The sequence below is a fragment of the Lutjanus erythropterus genome, chromosome 19 (genome assembly GCF_056507025.1).
Source record: "Lutjanus erythropterus isolate fLutEry1 chromosome 19, fLutEry1.hap2, whole genome shotgun sequence".
In the NCBI taxonomy this organism is placed as follows: Eukaryota; Metazoa; Chordata; class Actinopteri; order Lutjaniformes; family Lutjanidae; genus Lutjanus; species Lutjanus erythropterus.
In genome coordinates this window covers 26,671,338-26,677,254 of record NC_139335.1, presented here as the reverse complement: position 1 = coordinate 26,677,254, position 5,917 = coordinate 26,671,338, and the positions used below count along the sequence as shown (strand labels likewise).

General features: G+C 36.7%; 1 pseudogene across 1 annotated transcript; it reads right to left on the bottom strand.

The window, feature by feature from the left end:
* Window positions 1-2,664: 2,664 nt before the first annotated feature.
* On the bottom strand, window positions 2,665-3,882 carry LOC146309994 (Ig mu chain C region secreted form-like; annotated as a pseudogene). Its single transcript, XR_014772427.1, has 3 exons — window positions 3,555-3,882; window positions 3,131-3,408; window positions 2,665-3,034 (listed from the first exon to the last, which is right to left on the bottom strand). The product of XR_014772427.1 is annotated as an Ig mu chain C region secreted form-like (transcript).
* Between the last annotated feature and the right edge of the window lie 2,035 nt (window positions 3,883-5,917).

Below are 5,917 nucleotides of genomic sequence, written 5' to 3'. Positions count from 1 at the left end.
TTGAAGGACTGTGAGTGGTGTTTGTCAATTCACCTTTTCATAGTTCACACCTGCAGATGTATAAATTTTGAACCACAACCTCAGCAGGTGCTTTTACATTGTGTTTCTTCTGTTTGTGCAGCTATGATGCCATACTGGTTTGTCATGATATTTTAGATTTCAGATCTCCTGCTGCCCTCTGCTGGTTATGATTTTAAAAAAAGTAGTTGTTTGAGGTTTTTGTAAAGCTTCTTCACTGACTTCAATGTCTGTGTGTTTCCTGCACAGTAAAACACAGCAGAGTCCTCTGGCTTTAAGTTGGACAGCCTCAGATACACCATGCTGTCGCTGTTATCTCTGGTGATTTCTATACGTCCTTGCACACTGCTTGCATACATTGTTTTACTTGCATCAAACCAAATATCCCCATCCATTCCAGTGTTTTTCCTGCTGACTGTCTGATCCAGTTCATTCCATACTGACTGAAATCAAATCCTGTTCCTCTGCAGGAAAGACTGACAGTTTCTTGAGGCTTTTTCAATACTGAAGTGGAGGGAATTGACTCCAGAGCCTGGCCATTGTGTCTCTCTGGCACAGTAATACACAGCAGTGTCTTCAGGCTGCACATTCTGTCCATTTAGAGTCACTGTGTTTCTGGAAGAGTCTAAGTCGATACTGAACTTGTTCTTCAGTGAATCTTTGTAAAATGTGGAGTATCCAACACGTGCACCTCTAATCCATTCCAGTCTTTTCCCTGCAGGCTGTCTGATCCAAGCTGTGGCATAGCTGCCCAAAGAATAAGAGAGCTGACAGGTGATGGTCAGACGTTGACCTGGCTGCACAGTCACAGAGGCTGGCTGTGTCAACTGTTCACACTTGACACCTGTGGAGGAAAACATGTTGAATATTGAATCAATCATGCCTGTTCCGAAGGATACAGGCAGCTGACTCACACTCATGTTTGTCCACAAAGCGTGAAACAGACCAGTTGTTGGTCAGAATATTCTCTTTTTTTCTACCTAACCAGTGAAAGGTGTTATGTTATTGTCGTGGCAGTGACCGCAGCACACATAAAGCACACAGAGTACACTTTTTTTGGTCCAGTTTCTTTCACACCTGAGGCGTACCGACCCGTCTCCTCTTCCTCTCCCCTGCTGGTCAGCCTTCACTCTTGTTAGGTAGCAGTATCCACCTGGTTGGTTTGTGATGTGCCAATAAACACAACGTCAAAGAAGCATGCTGCCACATCATCAACAAGGCTAAATATGTTAATGTCTTGGCCACAAAATAGTGAATGCCAGTCACAAGATCTCAGATGTATTATACACTGAGACTTACATGTACTTACATACTTTTACTTACTTACTTACTAAGGTAATGGATCTGAATACTTTATCCAGCACAGCTCATCTGTCTGAAGATCAGCTGGTCACAGTGTGAGGCGTTTGTTGTCCTTCTTGCATAGTTACGCTGTCACTATGTTCTCCACAGAGAGTTTATCATCTTCTTCTAATTGCTGCAGGCTGATCAGATCCAGATTCTTTAACTCTCAGCTTCTCTCTTGTTATGTCGTCCTCTCAAAATACATTATTTATAGTGACTTCACGGATTGTATTAATTATCTGATGTCAATCTAGCCTCTTGTTCTTTGTTGCCACCCAGAGCTGGTTGTGTGTATACCAGCAGCATTCAGATGAATGCTAAAGGTACTGACCAGCCACCACTGCTTCAAAGTAAAAGTCTAATCAAAATCAAGCTTACAGTATTTTACTGCATTTATGGGTTTACAATGAGCTATTTCTCTCCATGTGGATTTAGTCTTTGTATTTTAGATGCACACACACTAATTGATCAAACATGCATATACACTGGATCCTAACATCACTGACAACACATACAGTCTACTTAAGTTTAATTAGATATTCTAACTGTTCTGCAGGAGCATGCATAATCAACTGAGTTCAAGGGTTTACACTAAACAGCCAAAAAAAAGTCTTTTTTACAGGGGACCAAAGAATTGTGGTTTTAATGGAAGTCAGTGGACACGTATATGTGTCAAGGGAGCTCAAGGGAATTAAATTTATTACACAGTGCATTATAGAACTATTATAAAAGCTGATACTGAATTTCAAAACTTGACCAAAAAAGATAAAGCCCTGTTAAGTTTTAGGCCATGTGCATGAACACAGTCAAAACATTACATTTAATCAAAACACAAACACACAAAAATTTGTATGAAGGTACACAGAGAGTTAATTCATTTATTGTTCTCATTTCCTCTTACACACGTGTTACATACATGCCACACCAGATATGTAACTGTACCATAAAAAGAAATGAATACAGTTTGTGTACATTAGTTACACTTTCAAAGTAGATATACTGTATGCCATCAAAATCATCCAACATCCACATTTGGATCATAAAAAGTCATCTGTCCTGTGATCACCATCACTTAGTCTAAAAGGAGAAAACATAGGAAATATATATCAGGATATAGTGAACAGTTTGTTTTGTAAAAAATATATTACAGGTTAAATTCAAACTACCCAAAACATATTAATATTCAGGATGCAATGATTTGCAAATCCTTTCTGACCTATATCCAATTAAACAGTAGTACAAAGACAAGATATTTAATGTCCAACTGATGACCTTCTTTTTTGTAAATATACACTGATTCTCAATGTGTGCAATATGTTTCAAAACGTTTGGTACAGGGGCAACAACTGGGAAAGCTAAAAAGAAAAAACATTCAGAAATATTATGTTGCACTAAGCTGCCAGTGAAGCCTTGATTCACTTTGCAGGTGAAACTGCAACTCGTGTCTACTTCCAGTAGTTTTGAGGGACAGTGAAGCATCTACTGATTGAATGGCGCTCTGGGGTTTCAGGAAGATCAACAAACTGTTTGTCAGAGATGTCAACACCGTTGGCTTGAAAGGTGATGTACAGATCACTGGAAGAGAGTCTTGTGGCATCACACTCCAACACAGAGCTGTTTCCCTTCAGTAAATCTGGGAGAGATCTCCTGATCTCCATTGATGTATCTGCAGCTGGATGATACAGACAGTAAACAAAGTAGAATTATTTATTGTATGTCTTTCACTTTCACAACACACCTGATTTTTCTTTTTATATGATCCTCTTACCTGAAACTTTTTCCTCAGCCTCAGTCTCCTCAGTGGATGGGAGACAGGGATGTTCAACTTTACATTTTACAAGTTTCAGTCGTTTCGACTCAAGTCAACTGTTAGAGTGCTTATTAAATTAGTTGTGTTTCTTATTTGGTTTACATTTATACTATATGGGGCTGTTCCATCCATCTGCCAGGTCACCTTGGCATCAAACAAAGTCTGAGAATTTGCCATCATCACTGTCTTGAATCTGGGAATCTCCAAATGAATGGAAGGAAGGGTTCTTGCATGGACTGCAGATAGAAAATGGTCATAGATGTTAATGTCATTCAAACTACTCAGTTTATTCCAACATGCATTTTCTTTTAAATTTGACAAAATTCATGATATAGCAACAATGTCCATACTGCGCTGTAAGACAATAGCTGTATATACTCACCCTGACAAATACTTATTGTTTTCACAAATTCAGCATCATTGTGAGTGGCCCTGCATGTAAACTTTGAGCCAGCTGCCCACTGTTTCATATTTGGTGTAATCTCACTGCTTAGACTGAAGGTTTTCTCTGTTCTGTCCAAACTCTGCAGCTTCCTTTCGATTGGTGCATAAATTACAGGTTGGTTGTCTCGTTTCCACTTCACACTCAGTTTGTCTGGAAAGTAGCCACTTAGGGTGCAGATGAGTTTGACTTGTGAGGCCCCAACTTCTCCATCCCAGACAGGGTGTATTGTGATGTTTGGAGAGACAACCCGGGGATCTGAGACAGAAAAGAGATTTTGTTTTTACTTGTTTCATTCTAAACACTGACTGCAGAAATGTTCAAAGTTTGAGCTGATTTTATCTCTTCAGTTATACATACCTTCAGACTTTAGTCAAGTAACCAACTGTGTTGTCTCAATTCTAAGTGTAATGTCTTTTATTTAGTCTAGAGGGCAGAGTTGTACTTTTCAGTAACTGTGTGGTGAACTCAGGTGGAGTCAGGGCTGGATGTCTGTTGGCCAGATGTTGCAGCATGACAGGGCAGAGTGATCAGCACCAGCAGCAAGCGGAAGCATTGAGTAACACTCAGGTCCCAAAAAACTACCAGAATACAGAAGTGAAACAATGCCAAGAGCAACAGTGTATCACACACACCAGGTGTGAGGTGTGGTTAGGCCAGTAAGAGAAGCAGACTGCACATTTAAATATCTCATATTAGTAAATATCACATAGACTTGACAAGAGTTCTGTGCTGAAACTTTGCTGAAAGATTTATTTCTGGTTCTCTGTTATTATCAAACTCAAGGTCTAACTGACTGTAAAATCTCTGAAATGACATATTGAGTTGAACATAGGCTGCTGATTCCAGGTGCCTGGGAGGTGATGAACATAATATAACATATTACACAATATGTAATAAAACACTTTAAGTGTACACATATATATATATATGATCCCTTCTGCATACACATTATTTACATTAACTGCTCAGCAAGCAAACAGAGATTTTGTTGCGAGAATGTTAATGGTCAACATAAAGTTTCCATCTATCTACATAATTAGGATTATGTAGATAGATGGAAAGAAGCAGAGCACATTTAAATAATCTGTTCTTACACAGGTGCAGAGGACATATCGTGTTTTAGCAGAGAATAAAATAGACTGAGTAGCAGCTGAGTGTATAATGAAAAAGCTTCAGCTGTCTCATTCCACCTCATTGTTTGGTTTCCTGATAATTATGGAATTAAAAATATTTAAGGATATGTAAAGCTATTTCATTTGGTAACACACTGTAAACCCAAATAAGTCAAGGCAATCATTTGCCACAATTTCAGAGTTCATAAATTGGAGATTATCAGAGCCTAAATATATTTATATTATGATTTAAATAATAATACATATACATTTTATAATATATTAATAATATTTTTAGTGAATGCAATTTTCATTCACCCCTCTCACTGCAATTAATTAACAGAACTGAATAAATCAGTAGCATAGTTTATAATATTAGTATATATAGTAAGATAAAAGCCCAGTATTTCATGTTCCATAAACTCAATATAGTAATAAATAAATGTGAGGTTCACTACTTACTACCAATAATTGATTTGAGCGTTCAATTCATTTTACAGTGCACCTGTATTTTACTGTTATCCTCTCCTCTATGTTTATGTATGTATATTTGTTTCTTAAACAGTTAAACCAATTGTTCCTGTCTTAAAGTCAGTTCACGTGTGTCAACATAAGCAGCTAAGAATAAATTTACAAAGGTGTGATAAAGTCTGCCTCTAATAACAAGAAAACCTGCAAAACCATTTAACTGAAATGAACTTTTTTGTAGTCATATTACACACTTATTTATGACTTTTATGACTATTATTACTGTATTATTATTTTTATTGTCTTTTTTGTCTTCCTTTTTTGTTTGTTTTGTTTTTTACATAAAGCACTTTGAGTTGTACCCCTAAATATAATTACTGTAAAATTATTATAGCATTTTACATTTTATCATAATTTTGAAACTTAATTAGTTGTTTAACTTAAGGTCACCAAATGATCTTGTATAAAACATGCTGCAATTACAGTTTACTTTTATCCTCATCATCATAAGTAGTGACTAGAAGTAATTTTGTATTACATCGTCAACAATACTGTAAAATGTAAAACTTTCTCTGACTAATGGTTTTCTGTTTGATATTGTATTTTACCTCAATTTACTGGCAATAGCCAGCCAATTAAGTATAATATTATTCATCAATTAGTACTTATACTGTGAATAATAATAATAATCATAATAATACAATAGTTTCACAATAATAA